At 37.7% G+C, this 26668-nt stretch overlaps 1 protein-coding gene and 1 pseudogene across 4 annotated transcripts in view; both read right to left on the bottom strand.

The window, feature by feature from the left end:
* Positions 1-26668, bottom strand: part of INPP4B (inositol polyphosphate-4-phosphatase type II B) — a 610870-nt gene that overhangs the window by 421612 nt on the left and 162590 nt on the right. The window lies entirely within an intron of this gene.
* Positions 8377-8495, bottom strand: LOC111728815 (annotated as a pseudogene).

The raw sequence follows: 26668 nt of genomic DNA, 5'->3' as shown, positions 1-26668 counted from the left end.
TCTTGCAATTAAAACGTAAATTTACTTAAGATACTGTTTGCCTCAAACAACCATGGTTTCAAAGCAGACGCTCCATGAAATTTGTTAGTAACAGATGAATGCTTAGGAGCAGAGCAAAGCTTTGATGAAAAGATTAAAGTTCCAGAGATAAAATGGGGGAAACTCTAAGCTCAGGGCCCAGTCTCTCTCCTCTGCATTCACTGTCTCTGATTTTAGTTTGGTTTTAATTATTAGTTTCTCCTTTCCTTTTCTCTTTCTATATGCTGTTGGATAGAATTATAAATCTTAGGGAGAAAGAGCCATCTGATCTTACCAAGGAAGTTGTTTTTCTCAGGTTCTTTTTTTTTCATTTTCAAGTTGAGCCCCAGCCCCAGACCTTACTGGATCTGAATCTTCCCACTTCTGGTGACTCACCAGGGACCCAAGTCCATGACAGGACCTGAATGCTTCAACCATTCAGAAATCGGCTTGTTTATGGGAATTCTTCCTTGTCTCCTCCTCACATAAAAACGGGATTCAAAAATGTTGACATGATAACGAGATGAAGAATTAAAGAAAGGACTTGGACATGATTTTCTTTCTCATCCTCATCATTTCCTTTCTCTCTTGCCTTAAGATCATGGAAATTTCTAAGTACTCCAAAGAAGTTAATGAAAACTGGGCACTTAATGTATTTTTCCAAAATACTCAAAAGTGACAATTCAAAAAACAATGGTTGCTTTCCCATCATTGGTATGTTAAGAATAGAAGGAATGCATTAATAATCTTGTTAGATCATCACAGGATACACTTCACAGCTACTGAAGATGGTAATATTTGATAGCACGTACTACAATATCCAATTCAGCACTGCTCAGGATTGAGGTAGAATTGCTTCTCGGTTAGAAAAAAATATCAAACGGATATTTTTGAACTTCTCAGTAGGTGATAATCCAGTAACTCCGAGAAACATTTCATAGGCCTATGGAACAAATTACTTTGGTAATTGCAAAAGGATTATTAATACTTATAGGTCAGTAGTCTTGACCTTTTCAAATGTAACCGTTTTTGCTGAGACTAGAACTTAAAAATAAACTAAACTGTTGTGATATTTACCTTAAAAATGTTAAGTGAATGAGACAGCAAATTAATGAATTATTTAAATATACCACCCACATTTTTAGTCTGTATTTGGGCATGAATAAGAAAGGATGTTTATTTTTTGCATTGCGAGGGATTGCATACACATACAGATGCTGTTCCTCTGCCTTATAAATTCTAAATGATGACCGGATGGCAAGAAGGAAAAAGAAAACTACAAAGCCTTCCTTTATTTATCTCAATTTTGACCTTACATTTGGAAAGGTGAAGAATAATTCTGGCCAGTGTTTCTTCAATTCTATAGCCTTTCAAAATGGACAATATCAATTTCATAGCAATGCCGTGACCATTTATTCCCATCACAGAAGGGCATCTTGGAAAAAAGTCCTTCTTATGTGGCATTGTAAACCATCTGCCCTATTCAGGTTTTATAATACGTAGCAAATTCGAAAAAAAAAAAATAGAAAGAGAAGTTTCTGGGACAAAATCAGCATCTAAGAACTATGAAAAAATCATATTATTAGGGAAAGATACACAAAAATTAACAGCATATGAACATGAAAAAAAATACCTAGCACTATAAATAAGCCTGAATTTTTATTGCTATAATACATATTCCTCTGTATACTTTACTATATTCCCAACTCATCAAGGAGTGATTTATTATTTTTGTTCATTAAAAATCACATTGTGTTGTGTGCTAATCTGTTCTAAGTGCTTTATCAGTATTAAATCACTCAATCTGTATAACATCTGACCTTAGAAGGCGAGCATCCTTCTCGTGCTCATCTTCCAGAAAGGAGAAACTGAGCAAAGAAGCCAGGATTAAAACTCAAGTAGTCTGTAACTGAATTCTCACTCTTACCACTACACTGCTGCTGAATGCTTCCTTTCTCTGCTATACAGTTATAAAAATTTATCTAAAATATAGTTAAATATTTTTGAAAATGAGAATTATATTCTAGGTTTAATTCTCCAGTTGGCACTAACATCCAAATTCATGTTCTAGTTTATGGAATATGTGCTTTCTTTCCTGAAAAGCTTTCCTATAACACATAGGTCGACATAAAAGATGAAAGATGCTTTCGTCTAACCACCAATGAATACAGTGATTCGATCCACTAAAAATAATATATGTGTTTATATATATAATACATATATATACCAAACGTTACCTATCATACATAAAATTTCTATATATATAAAATACATCGGTAGGAAAATAAAATCAACATTATTTTTCTTCCTTTCCCCTCCACAATGATTTATTGCTACCAAAATGAAAGAGTAAGAAAAAGTAGAGGATAAATAAAACTCAGAAAAAATTAGTTTGTATCTTCCATAGAGAACTATGATATGTACTAAAGAAGTCACATTGTTTTTCAATGTCTGTTAAAGAACAGAAAGAAATCAAAACTGTTTCTTTATGTGTTTTGTTACATACCAGATAATGAACTGATTTTCAATAACATTAACGTGTTTCCTTGTTAGACAACCATGTCCCGGAGCCCCGTGCCTCTCATTCTTTTTTTTTTAATTCCTGTATAATCATTTGAAAATTAAGTCAAAGCCCTCATTACACTTGCTTCTTTATCCACTGAAAATTTTCAACACATGATGAAAATTAAGTAATATTTTGCTGCAATTTTTTTTGTTACAAAATGATAGCACTAACATTTATTAAAGTGTCATAATTTGGGGGGAGGGATAAAATACAAATTGAAAGTTTGGTAAAAATGAGTTTGAGCTCATTTGAGTAGGGGCAAGACTCAGTACCCTACACTTGACCATAAGCTTCATGAAGGCTAGATCTCCACTGATTCTGAGCTTGGTAGGAAACCTCACACCCAGAAGAGGATCTATGATTAAGCCATTTGAAACTCTATTTTAAAGAAGAAAAAGAAACATATTAGTAATTGTTAAACAGTATGTCATTCCAACATTTCCGCATACAAATAAAAGCTTTTACAGATCTCAGGCGAACTGCGACACACAGATTTCACCACCTGCACCACACGCAACCTGATCATCTATGAATTGTATTTCTTTCTCCTTCTGTTTCAGGCCTCGTTTTTCTACATCTCATCACACACGCTCCACTCCTGAAGAAAGACATACCCTCTTCCAACCTACAGCAACGCCAAGGTCCTCCTCAGGTCTTCTGTCTTATTGTAAAATTGTACCTTATAATGAATTACCTGCTGTTTTTCTACCTGGCTCCCATTAAAATATTTCTGCTCACTCGTCCTGCTCCACTTACCTGGAGATTTTCAGGAGTCCTCACTCAGCCCTTTACTGTCTCCCGGAAATGGAAGAGTGCCAAGTGGGGCAGGAAGTGGAAGGGGAAAGATGGAAGGGGCCTGGGCACCCCCGGTTGGAAACCTATCATGCATTCAGGAAAGCTTCAAATGCACCCGGCTCCCATCTGTCTCATTTTTTTTTCCTTTTCTTCCGCCCTCTGATTTTTCATTTTCACCCCACATCTTGACTTCTCGCCCCACCAACTTGGTTAACCTGAGCAATGTTTGATTCGGTTATGTAAAACAAGAGAGCTAACCATTATTCACATATACTGATTAACCTTTATATTTAAAGTAAGCCAATAATGGTCATAGATAATCATAAAATGCATAAGAATCTTTGTTGTGAGTTTTATTTAATAACAACACTCCATTCTTATCACATGCTCAGGCTTTATAAATCCTCATATAAGTAGCATAATTATCTCCTTGCAAAAAAAAAAGATTTAAAGAAATACTATTTCGCACCTTTCTAGAGACTGAAAACATCAGTCTGACAAGTGGAAAAGTAAGTTTTATTAACCGCCATGGAATTAAATAAATTATACTTTGAGGGTTTTGGCAAAAAAAAAAAAAAAAAGGCAAAGAGTTCATTCAAATTAAATTATTCTATAAGCAAAGAGAACACCCGCTGGCTAAAGAAAACAGAGACCTACATTTTAGCCAAGTAGTATTTTTAAAGGCTATGTTGATTAACAGTGCTTAATACTGCTTAATATATCGAAAGCATACAGTAAATATTAACTAATTGAATAAATTAGTGACTGAATGAACAAATGAATGAATTGCTTTTCTGGTTTATACCAGGCTGTTAAAATAACTTTGAAAATGTTTAGCCATTTTCCACATTCTTCAGTTATGTATTACTATTTCACAGTCAGTCAATACTAAAGATTTAGTTTTCTTGTCGGCAGTATGTCTCACTAATTTTATCTTCCCTTTCCAAAGCCCCTTCTGTCTTTGAAGGTTGCCTGCCATACTGCCTTGTTGTTAAATTCAATTAGATCTAAAGTTTTTTATGTCCCTGGCACATGAAACTATGAAATTCTGCTCAACAGCTGGAGTTGTAAGGGAATGATGCTGCCTGTCTCCAGGGTGGTGCTGGGCCTTGGCACATACGTGTCCCCAGGGAAGGCCTGAGAGCAAGATGCTCCCAGTTCACAGCTCGGAGGCATCTCTGCTCCTGAGGTTTCTGCAGTAATAAGTGAGAAGTTGCACTGAGGCTGTAGCAACGGGGCACTCAGCTCTTAGTTACGCTGAGGAGTTGGTGGGGAGTTGGAGGGACATCAAAATACGATGTTGCTTCTTACAACTACAGCGCTATATTCTAGCAAAAGCACGAGTCAATGAGAAATTTGCATGTGATTATTATTTACAGAGAAGGACTATCTGCTCTTTTGCTTGTAGGATCAGAATGGATACAGAGAAATAAGCGAGAATTTAGTGATTTGAGATTTTTTTTAAGTCGGAAAATTTTTACCCGAGTGAGAATGTTCCAACCCCTCCTCTTATTAACTCTCTGACCTAAGACTAGATTCTCCCTGTACTTGTACCTCTCTTTTCTCTATTGTAAAATGTGAGAGAATGATGCTTACATGTGAGTCTCACGGTTGGCACTTAGTAAATATTCAGTGAAAGGCTGGCCAGCATTAAACGGGTACCCAATAAATGCAAATGTATATATGTATACATATATAGACATTTATATATTATATAATTTATATAATTATATATTATGTACTTATTACATATTATATAACATACTCCATAGTATTATATATATTATCATAGTGTATTATATATTATGCATTCTATTATGTAATATATAATGCATTATATGTCATCTAATATATATAAAATGTGATACATGTTACATATTCATATTATATTATATGTAATATATTTATATATACACTTATATGTACAGTCGACTCTTGAACAATGCAGGAGTTAAAGGCACTGAACCCCTGCACAGTTGAAAATTCATATATAACTTTTAACTCCTCTCAAACTTACTATTAACCAGAAGCCTTACCGATAACATAAACAGTCAATTAACCCATATCGTGTATGTTCTATGTACTATGTACTGTATTCTTACAATAAAGGAAGCTAGAGAAAAAAAAATGTCATTAAGAAAATGATAAGAAAGAGGAAATACATTTATAATACTTATTGAAAAAAAATTCACATTTAAGTGGATCCTCACCATTCAAACTCCTGTCATCCAAGAGTCAGCTGCATGTGGAAGAATCGCAGCGGCAGGGAGGGCAGACTGGTTTGAGTGGGTGACACGAGACGTGGCCCCCCTCCTCCCACAACTGTCTCCACCTATTGCAATCCTTACCCAAACAGAAGACAGGAAATAGAAATACGGACTCTGGCAACAAGCTCCCTATCACAGAAGTGATGGTAAATAAACTCACAGAGGCGGTCGAACCATTTGCTGGATCACTTGCCCCTTCGCTGCTCTCTATATCCGCTTGCTGTCCACAGTAGAGAACTACGTGTTTATGTGCTAGTGACAAGTCCCGGGAGATGGCTCTGTGATATGGCCAGCCAAGCACATGTGTCGAAACCCGAAGAATAATTAATTCTTGTGTCAGGGTAAAGTGGTTAAGAGCCAACGCATAGAGAGCTTCAAGAGAATGAGAATTCAAAAATGGCTCCTTCAGTCTGTCTGGTGTGTCCTTGTGAGCAGCCTTCGGCATGCGCTGAGCTCTCAGGATACGCCATAGGGCCACCCTCTTTATCAGCAGAAGCATTCCTCTTGTATCTTCTTGCCTGAATCTTGTGCCACTCAGTTCCTCTGTTCTTTCAACAAACCCTACCCTCTCTCACATGCCCAAGGCCTCACATCCATTTATAGCCTGCCTCTGGCATGGGCGGGAAGCAATTCTTGGTTCCTCAAGAAAGCAGAGGAGCCCTGGAGAATATCATTCCTGAGACCAGTCATGGTATTCAGGCCTGAGGATGACAATTCTAAAAACCAATCATACACCTGGCTAGAGAGGGATTATCTCCATCAGCCTTTCTCTAAACCTTACTGTGCCGAAAAGAATATCTGTCACCTTATCTGTCACCTTCTTACTCTCCAATTCCATTTTTAAAAACCTCCTTTGGTTTAGGCCACATTAATTTGGTGAAGAGGATGTGCATGTGTGTTGGGGGATGTAGTGTACCATTACAGGTAGAGTCCTTGTGCCGAATCGCATGTTGACCACATTCAGCCTGAGAATTGACACAAGTGATTTCTGAATACGGGCCCTCATATTGGCTCACTACCACTGCTTCTCGTCTTTTTTTTTTTTTTTTAACTTTACTCTCTTCCTCATCAAATCCATCTTGAATTCCACTATTTACATTCTCCAATTTTCTCATGTCTCTCTACTTATGAGTTCTTGGCTACACATGTACCTATTTATTTGTCTAGAATATTACAATTTACAGTATACATACATAAGTTTTTGTTGATTAGTTTAAACTTATAGGAAAACAGTATGATCCACATCTTATGGGTGAGTAAATTTCAGAGAAATTAGGAAACATGACTGAGATCACACAACTAAAAAGTGTCATAGCCAAAATTCTAACCTAAACCATTTATCTCTTGGACCGGGGCTTTCATCAGTGCCATATGCCTTCATATGACATTTACAACATTACAAAATCTGAGTTCATCCATTTCCAACATTATAGCCAGATGTTGACAGCTAACCTTTCTTCTCTAGCAAAGCTAGTCTTCACACTGTCACCCAGCCCCATCTGGAGAGCTGGTTCTCTCCCTTATAGTCAGTTTTTCCCAACCTGGAATATTCTTCAGCCTTCTTATTCCCTGAGTTTTTTGAACAGGAATCTCTGCCAGCCTTTCATCCGCTTAAGGTCCAGTTCAAATCCCGCCCTTCCTCCAGGCTTTCCCACATTGCCACAGCCTCGCATGGTCCCTCCTCCTTCAGAATCCTAGGCAGTTATTTTCTCTCTCTCTCTCTCTCTCTCTCTCTCTCTCTGTGGACATTATGAGCAGGCTCTCCTGGCCTTAAATGCTGTCTCTATGGCAACTCGGCTTTACCCTGGCTGGAGAAAGTTACTTAAAAAATAGAGGATGAGAGTATTCCCTGAGATACTATGTTCTTATGTCACCTTTTCTTGTGCTGTCACTAGGGATAGAAAATCACCAATTTATCAACACCCTACTTTTCAAAATCGTCAGAATACGACTTACATCTCCTCTCCTCAATAAGGCTTCCTCGACACTTTTAGTTGGGATTTAGCAAGCTTCCTCATATCCTCATAATACCTAGCACATGCTTTTTATGTAGCACTTACTACAACACACTGTTAAATTTTTTGATTGTCAATTTATACGGCCATCTCATACCTTCTGCTGCATAGCTCCCTGGACATAAGGAAAGCGACACTCATTGTGACCCACTATGGCACTGGCTCCAGAATGGCAGAATTTGTTACATGTTATGTAGCGGGATGAATGAATGGATAAAATGAATGAAATGAATGAAAAAGGGAAGATGCAGATTTAGTGAAAAGCAGAACACAATTTCCCTAAATGACATCTGGCTAGCAATGAGAGCCCGAAGCTATCCAACAAAAATCTTGTTAATCCTTAATTTGGCTGAAATAACTTTCAACTCTGATAAGGGTCAAAAGAAGAGAAATTTACTGTGAAATATGGCTTCCCTTAGGAAGTGTTAAGCTTTGTTATTTTGGCTCTCAGTTCAGCCTCAAATCCCATTTGACTCACAGAACAGCAGAATCATGATGAGAAGCCAAACAAAAGGGAAAGATATGGAAAGAAAAAGAGAAAACAAGAAGAGTTTCCATTAGACAGAAACAATAGGTGGGTTTACTCAAGGAGAAAATCAAAACGAGAATTACAGCAACTTTTTTAAAAAACTGCAGAGGCTTTTTTTTTTTTTTTTTTTTTTTAGGCAGATTGCAAGGACCTTGTCAGCTTACAATCCATTTTTTTTTTTTTTAACACCTACAGCACCTGGTCTTTTTGGGTGGTCTCCCAACCAAGTACTAACCAGGCCCAACCCTGCTTAGCTTCCGAGATCAGATGGGATCGGGCTTGTTCAAGGCGGCATGGCCGGAGACTTGCAGAGGCTTTTGAAGACCTACTGTAATGTAGGTTATCTCAGATGAGATAACTGAGGCCCAGAGGTGGTTGTGAGGTAATCGAGATAAATTAACCAAATCAAGGTTTTCTACCAACCATCTACTTTCTCCACCGTACCTCGCTGCCTTTCTAATATATTTCTATTGCTGCTACTTTCTGAATTTAAATGCCCTACAGTAAAACATAATAACATAAACATAATAATAATAATATAAACACCTCTAAGTCCCTGTTTTCTCTTGAATAAGGTAGAATGATCAGACTAGCTAATTCACAGAGCCTCTGTCAGTTTTAAGTGAAATAATGAGTATAAAGTGCTTAGGACAGACCTAGCATATTGGAAACACTCAATATATATTGCTATTATTAGCACTATCATTTGCCTTAAACTCATGCCTATTTCAACTTAGACCTTCCTGGAAAAGCTGGCATGAAAACGGAACTAGTACAAACATAACATATTGGATGTCAGCTCACAAAAATGAAGCTTATGATACTTACGCTCTACTATTACATCCTTGATTCTTTGGTCACTATTATGCATATCATCTACCTAGTTGCTCCAATAATTCAAGGTGATATACGCAAAATTATACATTGCGTATGCCCCAGGCTACATTTAAGAAACTGAATTCCTGCCTGTGCCCTTTCACAGCTGTTATAAATCCACTAAGTTGTAGGGGGGACTCCAATGCTTTTCAACTAGCCTGGATATCAGTTATGATTTCTTCGTGGTCCACATGTAACACAGCTACAGTTCCACTCAATATCCAACTGGGGACAAATATTTATTGAGCTTCTAATATGCGCCAGGCATTTAGTTGGTGCCAGGATGTAGCGGTAAACAAAGTAAGCAAAGATCTCTGACTTACTAGAACTACTGTCTCGTGGAAAAATTATCAAGAATAGTAAAGGGCAGAAATAAAAGTGTTTAGTCTTTGGAAATGCCATCTGCTAAGTCCAAAGAGAAGCTGCCCTTACATTTGAAATAAAGAGATTTCTAATAAAAATTTTCTTTTACCCTGACATTGTACAATCTGTCTGGTAAGATCTTGGGTATGGCTTCTACATTGTGACCAATTGTTCCACCTGACATGCCTTTAACTTCCTTATTTGCACAAGAAATACTAAATGAAAATAATATATCAAAAGATGTGAGAAAAATCTATTGGTGATGAGGATAATAATTACAGATAACTTAAAGCAGAAATACCAAAGCTTTGAAAGGAATGCATAAATCATGTCACCAAGGAAAAGAAAGTTACTTTTAGGGCCCATTTATCTAATCTCTAACACCTCCACCTTCCTCTCTGACTCTGGTGTCTCCGCTGAAATCTTTTAAGCCGAAAAGAGCACTTATGTAGTGTAGGATCACACTCAAGAGTTTCCACTGCACAATATTACCTCCCCGCTCCACACCTGCTACAATAGAAATATCAAATCTGAATCTAGTATTTTTAAATACAAAGAACAATTCAAACACAACATGCTTAATTTGAGAATCGGTGACTGCATGGAATTTAATAGAGCATTGCATATTTTATTATTTGTAAATTGCCTGCCACCTTTATATCTGTTAAGATTTATAATAAACGTAAGCATTTGTATATATTTATGCAAACATTTGTGCACAGTATATACTACACTTACACACGTATATGTGTGCAGGAGAGTGAGTAGCCATTAGCTCCCCTTTTACTAGAACTCTGCTGTTCGGAATAGAGAGAAGGATGCTGGTGTGGGAACAGAAAGAGGAAAGAAAAGAGAAACCACAACACAGCAGACTAAGTGGTGTGGCAAGGGTTCGCCATCCGTTGGTGATTAAGGGAATGGAACAGGATACCTAATCCAGCCTTAGACAAAAGAATAGTCAAGGAAGACATCCCAGAAAAAGAACTACCTGAGCTAGTTTTGATGAATGGACAGAAATTAGCCAAGAGAATATTGGTGGAGGTGGGGGGGAATGTGTGAACACACAGACATCGTTATGATTTGGGGTATGAAGAACAGGACCAAAGAAAAGAGAGCTGAGAAAAATCTGTCAGGTTTAGAAAAATACACTTTCGTTTACTCTTTAAAAAAATAATATGAAACCTAAGTGGACAAAACTTTATACTCCTCAAAGAGCTTTAGGGGCTTTTTCTCTAAGTTTTGTAATGCGAAAGAAAAGCACTCAAGTGTTTCTACATAGCACTTATCTCTCAATATCCAGCTTCCCAAGTCCTATTGGAAATCAAGAGCAAGCAAACAGACCACCCAACTTCCTGTCAGATTAACACATTATTGATCAATATGCTATCTTTCCAATCATCAAGCTCTGCAAACAACGATTCTCCACTAACTTTGGGTTACGACAAAAATAGAAGTTCTGTTCTTTCCATAACAATTATTTCTAACAATTCATCTTCCTTCAGATAACCTGATGGGAAAACGTATCATTGCAATTATTCTATATTGGGCTTCAGTGTAGGCACATTGTTCCTTGTATGAGATTCTCCCAGAGTCCTGCAATAACTAACTCCTGCACCAGCTGATCCTGGATCTAGACAGCCTGAGGATGAGCAGTGCAGTGAATGCTACTTAGAAATCACTACCAGTAATGGCTGGCATGAGAGAGGCTCACCGCCTTTCTCAATTGTGTCAAAATGAAAGAATATTACTCACGCCAAGGAAAAAGCCTACTTTAAAAACAGAAAAAGATAAGCTGGGGCTGTGCGTTGTGGGAGCCCGCGACCACTGTATTCCCCGGGGATGTGGCACGTGCGTGCTGTGCATGCCGCTTTTCCTCCCAGGCAGGTTAACCTGCCGCGGCCAATTTGTTCTCACTGTAGAGGTCCTACTAGTCCTGAGCGCCTTCTCCACGCATTTCCCTCATCTGCTGAAAACATGATCATCTCATGGCTGAGAAGATAAATCTATTCCTGGATGGCTATAGGTTGAGCAAAACAAACGTTGCAAAGTTGTAAATTAGTTGTGAAAGGCCCAAGACTGGACCTACAACTTGAACTTTACATTTATTAAAGCTGCCAAGTGAAACCACAAAAATATATGAGAAGAGAAAGGAGCACGTGAACTTTCATTTGCTTTACCTAAGTCTGTCCAAGTGGGTGGAGAGAAACCCACGTAGCCAGAGGTCTGTGAAACTTTAAGTAGTATGCTCAAATACTACTTTGCTTATGTGTGTGGGAGAAGCTGGGCAGAAAAGATGCAAATTGAAATTTAAATCACCTGGATCTAGACATGGTCCAAAAAAGAAACCAATGTCTCATAAAGGGGATAGAGCTAGTTATTAATAGCAGCATAATCAATGTGTAAAGAATTTGTATGGTCTGCCATAGAGAAAAGCCGTTCTTTTGTAAAAAGTCTTTTTGATAGCGAGTATGGTGAGTGTGAGATAAAACTCGTCATGGGACAGTTCGCTTGTGGGGGGCATGACACAGCTTCCCTACTTGGCATCCTTTACACTTGTCGAGCTGCGATTGCTAAGTAAAAATCAGGAAGAAATCAACTTCTCCCATAACTTCCCTATAAAACCAAAATGAATGATCGAGTCTGCATGATCATGTCATAACACACTAAGAGCTTAGCAGCTGTTTACTGCACATTTCGCTACTGATGTTCAGTGGATGTACAATTTATCGTAATCAGAAATGAATTACCATTTATACTGGGTGATGCATAGATGATACAGAAAATAAATTACTAAGATGAGTCTCACTTGTACTAGTTTATTAGCTGTGTGCCCTTAATCTGAACTTATCTAAGCCTCGTTTTCTTATCTGAAAAAGGGATATAAAAATAATGCTCGTACTTCTTAAACCAAGGATCAAATTAATATATGTGTATCTCTAGCTAGACTAGCCAGCTTTTTACTCTGAATGGGGTCATATTTATAGGCTAAAATTACAAGGATTCTAAGACCCTACCTACTAAGTAAGAAATCAGCCCTTCTCAACGATTCTATCAATTATTTTGAAAGTTGAAAAAAGGGACTTAATCAATGGCAGTCATTCTCCCTTTCCTCTCCTACTTCACTTAGAACTTGTGCTGTCCAAATCCCGCTTCGGAAAGGAGCCTAAGCCCCACCACTGCAGCAGGAGCGGTGTGAGAACGCCTTCGTTCCATGCCAAGTCAGCTGTCTACGGATGCTTGTAAAGCTGCTAGTCCTCGACCAGCTGAAGCAATGCTTGATTCCTTGCTGAGCCAGGAAACACAGTCCTCTTCCCAGCTCTGTGGTGCATGTTACGCCTGGGCCATCACCAACTAGAAAGACTCACCCGTCTAGAATCTCAGTCTCCTGAAGAGAGTTGGTTTTTGGAGCCTCCCCATCCCTTCCACGCAGTATCACCCAGTCTCAGGAACTAGAGAAGAGATGCCTTGTCATCCTTTCCAACCATCTGTCTCTTCCCACCCCTCACCTCACACAAAACCTCTGTAAAGGTGTTCCAGTTTCCAGACGCTGGAATCCACACAGATCCCTGAGCAAACACATGGATGCAAACAAATGCTGGTGGTGATTATAAGATGGGTGGGAAATACAAACAGCACAGCATGTCACTCAGCTCAATCAACTGAAACACCTGTTTATGTGTGGATGCATTCACTTATCCAGTAAATGGGTAACAAACTTTTCGAATTAGCTGGATTTGTACAGAGAACTCAAGAAATAGCATTATTTGTGTCATAGAGTAGCTTTCAAATCCATTCTTTTGGATAACTCTTTCTTCCCCTGAATAATACCTCAGAAAGGCTCCACGATCTTTTCCGGTTGTTTTCAGATATTAACAATTACATTAGATATGAAATAATTCTATTCCAAGTAAAATTAAAATTTTAATATCTTGATCTGTTTAAAGCTTCTCTTCATCCCACAATTCTGGCTGCTGCCTCAGCTCTTTCTTCTGGTCCTGTTCTTCATACCTAAAATAATAACGACACGCCCCTCTTTCCTTCCTAGAGCATATTCTACACTTATTTCTTCCAAACAGTCTGGCTCCAGAATGAGGGCACTTCATTTTTGCCTCTCATTGACTAATTATATATGTTATATCAGACATTTAGATATTATAATTCTGGCAAGCAAAAAAAAAAAAAAAAAAAAGGAAGAGCATTAACAGCATAAAATACTACATCACAATGGTTTCATTTGTATTTCTTTGACTTTTAGCCACAATGGCTTTTCCATGTGTTTGTTGTCATTGTCATTATTTTGCTTTATGTGTGTTTTCCTTTCAGTGAAATGCTTATTTAGATATACTTTCTGCAATAATTAGTCGACATGAAATTACTAGTTAGAATATGTAAGATTTGGCACATTACCTCCTTTTTGGTGACAGGGAGATGAATATTGAGTTTTTCCTTCTTGGTGGTACCTCCTCTCTCTGCTTATTTCTTTCCGAGTCTTACTCTCAGACGAAGTTAATCCTTGGGCAGTTCTGACAAAGAGTCTCACTCAGTAGGCTCTTTCCTGCTAACAGTTTCCACTGCTATAAACTAATATGTCAGTGGCAGAAGTTCCTGAGATGATGAACTTTTTCTAATTTCCTTTCTCCGGATACACCCCTCCTCCAAAGTGCTCATGATGCAGAAAGTTCAGAGGTTAGTCAAAGTGATTTTTATCATGGCATCTTTATTTTATCATTTTTATGACAGAATCTCAAGGTATAAAATGTACAGATGAACCACACTTAATGTGAAGGTAGAATTTATTAACCGAAGTTGAATATTTTGAGAGGGGAAGGGAGAGCTATTTTTATTTTTAGTCTGGGCCAGCAGACAGACAAGACTATCCTAAACAAACCTGGACATATAGTCATCCGAGTAATGGAAAACAATGAACTTGGCAAGGTACAAGTGATTAGACAGTCATCTGCGGGAGCTCTTTGTCCCGCATTTATCACCTAGCATCACTTTCTTTGTTGTAAATCCACCTTAGTTCTCATGAAATGCTGAGGTAGACTTTTTTTTTTTTTTTCCAAAAATGGCCACAACGATTATGCCCATGTTTGTTGGCCATGTGATTCTGCCACTTGGTCCATTAAGAGGTAGAGTTTGTTTTGCCTTTTTCCCTCTCCTTGAGTTTGGAGTGGGCTGGTGACTTACCTGGACCAATAATACGTGGAGGAAGTGATGTTATGTGACATCTGGGGCCGAGGCCTCAAGGGCTTCCTCCTTTGCCCTCTTAGCATTGTGCCCTGCAACCACTTTCATGTGAACAAGCTCAGGATGAAAGCTTCAGCAACTGGGTAACACACCCCAGCAGAGGCCAGCCCTAGATGGCCCACCCACAGGATGGCTGAGCCCAGCTAGGCAGCCCACGGATTTGTGGGAAATAATGGGTCACATATTGTTTTAAGCCAGTACATTTTGGGTTGGTTTGTTATACAACAGAAGACAACTATACCAAATACTTAAAAAATTTTCCCCTCCACAATTTGTAGATACTTTTAGTTAAATAACTACAATAAAGCTATTTCAGGAGTTATCCAACTCACCAAGTTTCAAAGACTGTGCAGGTTTTAAAACTACCACAATCTTTAGCAAATGGCCTCTGTGCTACCAGCTAAAGCAGTAAGCTTAGCCCTGTCAGCTCTTTGGTATAAAGAGGAAACCAATAAAGTAGGGGCTTAGCTTGTACCAAGTCAGGGATCACACTCATTCGTGCTCCTAGATGCTTCACAACTGTGCAGATTAAAGGGCATTATTGTCTACTTTTTGTTCTGGCCTCCAAAATTAACGTCATCTCAGTTATCTTTAAACAAGCAACACCTTCTCCTGCCTGGGCTATTCATTCATTAAAATCTTCTATTATGATGAGCCAAGTATTAAGCTGAAGGAATTACATCATGTCATTCAACCCTCACAATCTCAGCATGTAGGTGACATTGGGGAGAATAAATTCCTTGCTCGTGTTTCTCAAATAGTAAGCGAGAGGATCAAGACTCCAATTCAAGGACTATCTTATACCAGAATCTGTGGGATTTCCTGTTTACTCGTATCTACCTTAATGTCCAAATGAAGAGGGTTCTGATTTCTTGAAAGGGCCTTTCCATATGTCCTGAAGATGCCATGATTCCACATGTGGGGAACTTTGTGTTAACGGTGCCACCGTTTACTGGAGTTAGGCCTTAGATGAGGTTAATATCAATCCTTAAATATTACACAATAAATTTTATAAGCTTTTCAGAAGAAATAATAACTGAAATAAATGTGCAAATTTAGATGACTGAGAGCTAAATAATTTTTCACTTGAATGACTCTTTGAACCACTGGGAACTCTCATTCACCCTAGATAATCCCCTCTGAGATAGCATTAAATTCTGGAAGGTGACTATCAGCAGGTTTCAAAAGCAAACTTGCTCCCATAAAAATCCCTTTATCTGTAGGCATCTTTCCTTTGGGGAAACGTAATGAATAGCATGATAAGTGTCATTTAAGAATGAGTGGTAGGTAACTCATGAACAATGTGTATTCACCTTGGCAAAATATCTAGTACCTATCTCTAAGGTTACTGTACCTTTTTCTGAAACACCAAGAGCTATGAGACCAACAGCAACTGAAGAACCACCAAACCAGGAGTGAGGTCCCTTTTATAAACAAGAATCTACAGTTTGATAAACAAATGCTCCTCACTTCGCAGTAAATTTGTTCTGGAAATAACTACTATTCTTAAAAAAAAAAAAAAAAAAAAAGACTAAGAACTTTCCTGCATCAAGAAGAGCTAAATGATTTTAAAATATCAAATTAAAACACAGCTGTTCAAATACATATTTTCAAATATTTTGGATCTTAAGAATGTTTGCCTAAAGGAATTTTTCAATCTTTTCACATGCAACATTCTGTCTGGCCTTGAAAGTGCTAAAAATTCCACAAGAAGGCTGCTGGCAATATTTCTGTTTCATTAGAGAAAAGAATACTGAAATCAGTTTCCTCTGAACTCAGATCAAATTATAAAATGAGAAGTATTGAAAATGACAATTTTCAACTATCTGTGACAATTACATAAATCTTTTAAGTGAAAATCAGAGACGAAATCTTTAAAACAAAAAAAAAGTGATAATTAGAACTATTTTTAAATTCTTTTTTCTTATTATAAGAGATTGTTCTACCCAGTGTAGAATTGCAAAATATAAAAATATGAACAAATAAATCTAAAATATAAATAAAATAAAACTGTAAACATTATACTTATAAGATTAGTGTTATATTTTTAATATTCTTTTCATTTTTACCTATATAATGTTATAACGAAACCATAATAGTATAACTTGATTTTTTTTACTCAACATTTTAGCATGAATATATTCCCATGCCCTTCAATAAAAATTAAAAATAAAAAACAAAAGAAAAAAACATAAACTTTAATGCTATAGAAATTCTACCTTATAGATGTATAATGACTCATTTCATCATTCTCTTTGGTTGAGTATCGTGGAAATATATAGAAAGATAAGCATTTTATTTAAATATGGAACTAATATAGAATTGAGCATATATAAACATGTAAAGTAACTATACTAAGGGCTATAATGGTAGTTTACTTATTTCTATACACTCTGAGCATGCTCTACTTGGTTAATCAAAAGCATTTATCATGTATGTATTTATATGTGTGTGATGTAGCTTCACACATTCTTTAAAGGGCTCCAGTCCTCGCTGACACCCATCTTGATGCCCATGGTGGGCTGGCATTCAAATCTCTTGGTCTCTAGAGGATGGGCATTGGATTCGGGTCTGTCAATCTGATCCAAAATAAAAACTAGAAAACACTGAAGTTGGTTTTTTCAGATGTTTATCTATAAAACAAGTTTAAAACTAATAATATATTAAGCCTCTAGGTACATATTTACTTTCATTTTTATTTTTGCACTACATTAGCTTTGTTCTACAGAATAATTATAGAGAAGATGTGCAGACTTATAGAAAAGATATATATGTGTGTGTATGTATATATGTGCATATATGTGTGTGTATGTATATGTATATATATTTAAGAACATATTGGCTTTCAGGATCAGGAAAGTTCAAGTCATTTACCATGCTAGGGATGGAAGGAAGAAAAGTTCCCTCCACTATTGCCCTCAGTTGTTCGATAATCTTTTTCAGCCTGGCTGTTCCTTTCTTCTGATCTAGAGTGCACATGGCAGCAGCCTCTACAGACAAGGACACCATAGAGCATGCCTGAGGCACCAGCATCAAACTCGATTCTGTGCTCTTGGGCCCTCCCCACCAAACACTTCTCATGTCTGACTATTTACTGCTGTGTCCTCAGGGCACAAGGTAAGCATTTAAGGTGTTTGGTGATGGTGGAGGGGGTGAAGGTCGTTTTGTTTGTTTGTTTGTTTGTTTGGGATGAATGACTCAGTCATTGAGGGTCTGTTGCCTTCTTATCATATATAGCCGCAGTGGCCACTGCACCTGTCATTTCCTAAAAATAAAGGCAGATACTTCCTTTTGAAGTTCCCTGCCAGAATTACTAGGACTTCTTCCCTTCTCTGACCTCTTTGCATAAGGCAGAAGCCAATAAAAGGACCTTATCCCTCTTCCACCTCCATGGAACTATCACACCTTCAACATTATAATGAGTTTGGAAAAAAAAACAAAACAAAACAGAAATTTCAAACAAATGTGTTCATATAAATGGCCTAAAATAAATCTCTTTTTTTGATGCCAGTATTCTGGAATGTGAGGGATTAATAAGCCTCTTAGATCTTCTAACTACTTTTTCCTTTCTTAATACCCAGTAGTCTTCCACCCATTGCACTCAAAATCAGGCTTCGGCTTGTCCCAGTTGTATCCCCAGTGTCTAGAACGGTGTCTGGAGGACACTAGGTTCTCAGTAAATATTAGTGACTTCCTAAGTTACAGCAACACTCTCTGGTCTCCACCGTTGCTCACCATCTGTCTGATCCTCCAGGACTCACTGCCTCGAAAGACAGTTTGGTTGCCCGCCTCCCAAACCACGAATCTACAGAGGCCACCTTTGGCAACAGCATCCATAGTCAACACCCTTGATTTTAAGCTCCTCTCTCTCCTTGCTGTATGCCACCTCTCTAGCCAATGCTGTTAACACCAACTTCAAACACACGCTTTCTGTTCTTGTCAAGCCTTCTTGTGGTCTGTTCCCAGCCTCCACCCTTGCCAAAATGCAAGCACATTCTCATCTTCATGACGGATCATCACTGACTCAGAAGAGCCTAGCTTTCTTTGTTACTCTCAAAATCCCATTTATGCTTCAAAGGAAGTTCAAATCTTGCTTCATAAAATGTCTTTTATCTTCTCACTCTGTATTGAGATTTCCTTTCTTTGAATTCATATCTACTTTCTACTTCATGCCTTCACTGTTTTCCTCCACTTAGATCCCCTCCTCAAAGCTCCCAACGATTTTCCAGTAGTAATTAACATTAGGCTGTGAGGCTGTTTGTGGGAGGGTCAGAGATCACTGAGGCTGCTGAATAATTGGTGAGAGGCTAATTTTAATTTAATTCACCATCTAGGTTGTGTCCAATGCACAATATTGCCATGTACAAGTCATAAAAATGAATTTAAACATTTCAACTCAATCAGAACAAAGACCTATGAGTATACGATTGTGTGTGCATAGGTAAAGGTGGGCGTTTATCCTAAAAGACAGAACTCAGCTTTCTCCCCTGTTCTTCTCTGGGTACTTCACATTCATTCAAAGTGTTTAAAACTTCAGATAGGGCTCTGAAATGAACACTACCCCCAAATGCCTTATCTTTGATAAAAATCATGACCCAAAATGTTTCCACCAAAAAAAGCTTATTTAGGGTACTATCTGTACATATCCATTGTGCTGATAACTTTCTAAAACCATTTATCTGCTTAGTTGCACTTATTATTCTCATTTCACAAATGCTCATTTTTCTCTTGAATAGAAAAAATATTTCTTGAAGAGCCAACTATTTTCTAAGCCCTTTTGACATTGCTAGTTTGTTTTTTCACTGTTCCTGCCACTCCACCCGCACTGCACCAACCGAAACAAAAATGTAACCTAATTCCCCAATAAGAATATAATAGCCTTCTAACACAGCACTGGCCAGTAGAACCTTCTATGATGATGGAAATGCTATATAATTTACACTATCAGATACAGTAGATACTAGCCATATCTGGCTACTGAGCATTTGAAGTATGGCTAGTGAAACTGAGGAACCGAATTTTTCATTTTAGTTATTTTAAACAGTCACATGTAACTAGTGACTACCATTAACAGACAGAGTCATTCTGATACAATCAGTACTGTTAAGACTATGCATTTACTGAGTGACAGAGGATAAGTAAAAAATATTCAGGATAAAATAACATTTGTTTTAAAAGTAAATGCTTCTCATATTTGCAGTTGATATCTCTGGGTAAATAAAAACAAATAATTGGAAAGAATATTTCCCAGGAGTGGAAAACGTTAGATGTTAGTAGTGCATTTTTATAATACGCTAATTAACATACAGATAATATGTTTGTAGCTATATTCTTAACTCATTGTGTGGCATTAGGAAAATTGCTTTATTTCTTGAGACCTTAAAAGTTTAGACCATCTGATCAGCAACTTGGAAGTTGTCCGATTCTACATTAATCTCATACTAGTCAAACTACCTTGAGGATATTTTGGGTGATCAAATGAGAAAATATACATGCTTGAATAGAAAAGTGGCACACCAATACAAACATAATTAAAGAAAAATGATTCACTACCATCAATTCTTAAATTTATCAGGATCTTGATGCTGAAACCCTAGTTCACAAGTTTTCCTGGACCATCACAGAATATATGCTGGTATTTGTAAATAAGAATCTATACGTTTCAGATCGTGTTTTGTTTTGTTTGATTTAAGGAAAAGCAAGTAACAGCAAGCATATTACACACGATGACTAGGTATTAAACACTTTATCCAGCCTGGGTATTTATAAAATACATATCTTTCCTATTTTCAATTGTGTGCAAAAAAATAAACTGCCTTCACAAATGCTTCGATTCTCCTCCAGGGGTCCCTCTGGCAGGACTGGTCTTGACAGCCCATCATGTAGTATGCACAGGGTTGCACACACTGCTTGCACACCCACTGTGGTGTCCGCAGTCCTGCCCAACGAACCACCTTCAGGAGGAGGAGTGGTGGGAGGAGAAAGGTGTACCCCGGTTGTGCTTCTCACATGGATGGTCAGTGACTTAGAAAGTGGGCTCAGTACCCCTAATGCTTCTGCTTCCAAGGTGAAGTGTCCATACCTTGGTAGGTGCATAAGATGATCCGTTTGTATAGAGAAAGAAAATATTAAAACTTATATTTTTATAAAAACTAAGTATGTGTATATAAAAACTAAGAGAGAGATTAAGCTTTACAAACACTTAACATACAGCACATACGGCATGTAGACTGCGACTTGCCTACCCCTGTATCCAATCTTCCTTTCCTACTTAGTAACAAAACCTCAACTTTTAGCTCACTATGTTGCCACTTAGAATAACAGTTGTCATTTCCTGGCCTTCTCTGCAGCTTCATTTTGGCCACTATGATGCAATCACAGTGCTGCTGCTTAAAATGTGAATGCAATGGCTAGAGATCCAGCAGCTCCTTTGTACCAAGAGGCAGAAAACCCATGTGAGGATAGAAGTTCAGAAAGAAGCGAGCTTTCTATTTGATGATACCATGGATTTACCAAATAGTCTTTGTCAATAGTCCAGGTTTCACATGGAAAAAAAATTAAATTTCACCTAGTTTTAGACACTAATATTTAAGCTATTTTTCTATAATATGAAGCTGAACCTAAGCTTAACTGATAGATATAGATGTTAGTAGTGCATTTTTATAATACGCTAATTAACATACAGATGATATGTTTATTTCTCTGGTAGGGCATACAGTAAAGTAGTTTCAAGATTACTGGGCTAAAGGACCATTACATTCTACTACCAAGATCATTTCTACTTTAAATTAATAGAGGTTAATGGGTTACCATCATCTACATACTAATTATATCACAGTAAAATCATTATTTTGCTACAGATCCTTGGGAAATCTGAAGTTAACAAAATATACATCTTTGCAAAGACCCCTTAATTTCTCAAATATAATTTCTGTCCAATGTCTCGTATTCTCTGGATATCTATTCATCACATATTACAAAGAAAAAGTGTTTAAATCACTACACAAAAAGCTATAGAGTAAAAAAAAAAAAAAAAAAAAAATGGAGAATGCGGTTGGCTAGATTCACCCATCAGTTAATGACTTAGTCCCACACATTAATCTCACAAAACATGTTACTCAAATCCATACCTCATATTACATTAAAAAAAAAAAATCATGTCATGATCTTTAGGATTGCTTGTAAGAGACTGAATGCTCTGAAGTTGAATCCACAAATATCAAGAGTTTGTTGTATATGATAGCCAGTCTCCTACTGCATCCCACCATGCTATTGAAACATTCTTTTGTTAGTAGAAACTTATGCTTAAACTCAGTGGTGATGGTCAAAAGAGGCCTTCAATTGGTCCAAGCATGCTCAAGCCGAGAGCCCTTAGACTCATAATCATTCATTCTACTCATAATCTTTCATTCTACTCGTAATCACATTCTACAATACTAGGGGTACCAGGAGTTTCTAGCTTACCAGAAGGCTCTATGCCTAGAGCCACTTTTCTACTGAGAAATCGACACCAAAAAAGGTAGACCCCGCCCATTCCCTAGCTGTGGAGACATGAACAAGTAGACTTCCATTCACTCCAACTTGCACATGTTCATAGTTATCTGCCTCATCTTCCCATGGGGTCACGCCCTCTCAGTGATGGCAGCTGTGTGGAGGGGAGGGTGCCTGCAGAGAGCGACCACTGCTCACTGCCCAGGATGTACTCTCTCATCCCTGCAGTAAGACTGGTCCAGCAGCAAGGGCCAGTCCACAGCAGAGAGCCACCTTCCAGCCAGATCATCACACCCAGAGGGGATACTGAATGGCCATCAGGAGAAATGATTTTGAGTGACAGAACTAGAGAAGGCTCTGCCACAAATTTCATGCAGTTTAGCATGTGAAGCAATAAAAAAAAAAGTTGGCACATTCCAGGTGCTGAGTGTCTCTGTTCTAAGCACAGAGTCTCCTGGAGTTCAGAGGAAACAGCACAGATGAAAGGGGAAAATGGTCCTGATTAAAGCATCTGTTAAAATAGTCCCACGTCAATCCTACAGAAAACACGGGGCAGAAATACAATAAAGAGAATAGCTCGAAAGCTGGCATTTCTCCCGTCACTTGTCATTCCTCAGGTTTCATCTTCTTTTGTTGAAGATGGCTACCAAAAAGTATTAGAATTTATCAATCAGAATATCACATGTAAGTAGAAGTATGGTGAAATGTCATTACAATGATGAAATCATATGAAATCATACATTCTAGAGAGAATTAAAGAAAATGTGACCTTACATACTTTATGAGGTAGTAAATACTCTTTCCAATGGGTAGATTAAGAAATGGATAGAAACATGAGATTAAAGGCTATGTCTCAGAAGATGTCATAAGACAAAAATGGAGGAAATATATTTTTTTAGCAACTAAAAGTTAAATATTCTTTCTGAAATGTTTGGGTTCACTTGATGTAATCATAATTCTAGAATTTGAAACCAAATAAGAATTGTAGGACTCATTTAGTCTCATCTTCTTATTTTAAAGATGAAGAAATTAGGGCTTAAAAAAGTTAAGGAGGTCTACAAAGTTACAAATATGATCAGCAGCGGAGTCAGAAGAAGAAGTCAGGTCTTCTGATTTTGTTCAAGTTTTTAATCTTTTTTACATTATTTTCTCATTTTTTTCTGTATTTCTGAGTTTAAACTTTTTATTTCCTTTTTTCCCAAAGACTCATTTAAAACATGACCTTTGAGGGAGTTTTGGGGATGATGGAATTGTTCTGTATCCTGATTATACTGGTATTTACACAAGTCTATACATATAGGAAAATTTATAGATGTGCACACCACAAAAAGTAAATAAAAAATATCTACAAATATCCTTCGATGTTATTGAAGGAGCTCAATTTGTATCTAGTGTACCTGAATTTTTCATACTATAATTTCTTAGTTATTTCCAATAGAACCAAAGACATTTTAACCCCTTTTCCATTATTTGCTGATTCTCATGTATTTAGTGACCTACTATTTTACCATATGCAATTTCTCTATTATTAAATATAAATGTAAAATAAGGAAATAATCAAGTGTAAATCCTTCTCCCTATCATTGACCAGATTTTCCAGAAATAGAGAGAGAGAGAGAATTGTGCGTGTGTGTATGTGTGTGTGTGTGTGTGTGTGTGTGTGCGCATGTGTGTGTGAGAGAGAAGGAGGGAGGGAGAGAGACAGAGGAACTTTCCAGTAGAGAGGTAAGCTATGGGGATCTAGTAAAAATTTAGCAAATTACATCCATTTTAGTTAGTCCTAAATAGCTCATGATGAAATAGAAAATAACACAACAATCTGTTTATGGAGTCCCTGTGTATTAGACAATGCATTAGATGGGCGTCAATTATATCTAGTCCAGAACAATGACTTGCGAGAAAAAAATATTTATGCCAATTATCTGAATGCAAACATAGAGAACAAATCCAGAAGATCATGGCAGAGTGGAAAGGATATGATCTCTAGAATCACTCAATAGGATTCAAACTGAAACTTTATTCTTTCTCACTCTGAGATATTTGACAAGTTTTTTTGTGTGGTTTTTTTGTTTGTTTCTTTTTTGTTTTTTGTTTTTTAACAACTCTAAGTCTCAGTTTTCTCACTGATAAGTAGAAAATCTTCCTACCATGCTGGGTAATTGTGTAGATTAAATATATGATATATAAAAATAATTTTAAATATTTATATTTGTCATATACAAGAGACCGTTCTGTTTTGAGTAGTATAATTTATTTGCCATGTACAAGACACTATTCTAAGTGCTCTGAGTAGCATAATTTATTTGTCTGTAGAAAAAGTCTAGATACAAGTGCTGCTATCCTCATCTTATAGATAGGAAAACTGAGACCCAGAAGATTAAGTAACATCATGATACAGTTAGTAAGTTGAAAACCGAGACTTGGACCCAAACATTCTGGCTTCAGAGCCCATTTGCATAAAAAAACTTCACCATTATTGCCCCATGTATAAATGACTTGCCACAGAGTAGATGCTTAATTAATGATTGCTGCTGTAACTGCTGTTTTTTATTTTTTTATTACAATCTAATCTCACTGGACTCCCAGAAGCTCAAAGTGGGAGACGGTTATGAATGTTAATGATGTCAATAAAAGCACTTTGCTAACACTGTGATACTTTTCATTACGCTTTCCCTTCACTAATGCGGTAAAGTCAGTGATTTCTTTTAGATGCTGATATTGCTCAAAAGCGAAGGCTTACATTTTTAAAAAAGGTGCACTGCCCTTAATGTCTCTCCTAAGTTCTGGACCTAGATGTGCAACTGTTTTCCAACATCTCCACGTGCATGGCACACCTGTTCACAGTGGTTAGAACAATAGGGAATGGGGCAAAGACGTGAGACGTGAAATGGAGAACAAAATGGAAGTTTTTGCGCTTCTGTCTTGGCAAAAGAATTGCTTTATTTTGAGAAGTGAGCACACGAGACTGCTTGAATGGAGGAGAAGGAACTGATCGGGAAAACTCCCTGACCAAGAAAAGAGGACAGGAAAGGGCATGAAGATGAGAAACACCCACGAAGAGCTATGTGATCCAAGAGAAGGAACAGACTGGCACAAGGAACGAGACCATGGCCTCTGTGGAAAACACAGGCTACTATGGGGCACAGGCAACATCTCAGACCCTTATTTTTATTAAACCTTTTTGTATTAAGTCTATGCAAATTAATTTCTACCAAAAGGGATGCTTCGACCTATGAGGCTCCTAAAAATGTCCTCTCATCCCAGATCCTTGTATACTTCGGGCTGACTCAGGCAACCTGTGGAAATGGCTTGTGTAGCCTGCTCCAGTGCAAAGTCGTCTCATTTCTCCCTCTGATTTCCTAGTCCAAGGTCTATCACAGCCTCGTGGTGTGTACATCTTCTGCATCTTCTCCACTCCTGTTGTACCTGCTCTGATCCAGGCTGACATCATCTATTTCCAGGACTACTTGGATATGCCCCAAAAGTCAAGGGTGGTCCATGCACACTGCATTTTCTGCCTCTTCTCTCTCCTTTGGTCAATTATGAAGATATTTTGATCTTGGTGAATCCTTAGCACCATGCTCTAGGAAGCCCCACCATGTGACTGGAGTTGGTACACAAGAAGAAACCTATTGGCTATATCTTCACTCCTTTCTAATCCATCCTTCATACTTTGCCACAATCTCCCTCCTAAAACAGAGATGCGCTGTGGTGGCAAGATTCTCAGATGGCCTCCATTATTTCCATCCCCTGGTACGCATGCCTTATATAATTCTCTCTTTTTGAATGTGGATAGGACTGTGAATATAATAGATTATCATCCCAGTGATTGAGTGAATAATCCTTTGGCTTCAAATTCTTCGAATTAAAGTGACCTAATCAGGTAAATCCTTAAAAGGGATACGACTCTTCCTAAAGTCAGAGAGAATTAACGTGAGAGAGGTTCTCCAATGTGGCTTTGAAGATGGAGGAAGTCATGTGGCAAGGATTGAGAGCTGCCTCAAAAAGCTGAGATCAACTCCCAGCCACGTGCCAGGAAGATATCAGGGACCTCGGTTCTACAACCACAAATAACTGGATTCTGCCAATGACCACATGGGCTTGGAAGAGGACCCTGAGCTCTAGGCAGGAATTCAATCCATTTCACAACTTCAGCCTCATGAACCGTGAACAGAGAACACGATTACACTATGCCCAGACCTCTGGCCTACAGAACTGTGAAGGAATATTGACATTTTTTTAAGCCACTGAGTTTATAGGAATTTGTTACACCACAGAACAACTAATACATCCACCCTTCTCTTTTTTTTCATTTGAAAAAATATATGACTATCTCCCCCAAATGGCAGGATAAAATTAATTGTTCTCAACACTTAATGAAATTTCCTCAAATATTATTTGATGCTATAAGATAAATATTTCTTCCATTCTGTAATGTAGATCTCCATCCAAAATCACCCATTTCCTCCATGCATCACTCTTCCAAATGAAAGCTCCA

Source organism: Pteropus vampyrus, unplaced genomic scaffold, assembly GCF_000151845.1.
Source record: "Pteropus vampyrus isolate Shadow unplaced genomic scaffold, Pvam_2.0 Scaffold229, whole genome shotgun sequence".
NCBI classification, from domain to species: Eukaryota; Metazoa; Chordata; class Mammalia; order Chiroptera; family Pteropodidae; genus Pteropus; species Pteropus vampyrus.
The sequence above is the reverse complement of the archived record's forward strand: the minus strand, read 5'-3'. Positions and strand labels throughout refer to the sequence as shown.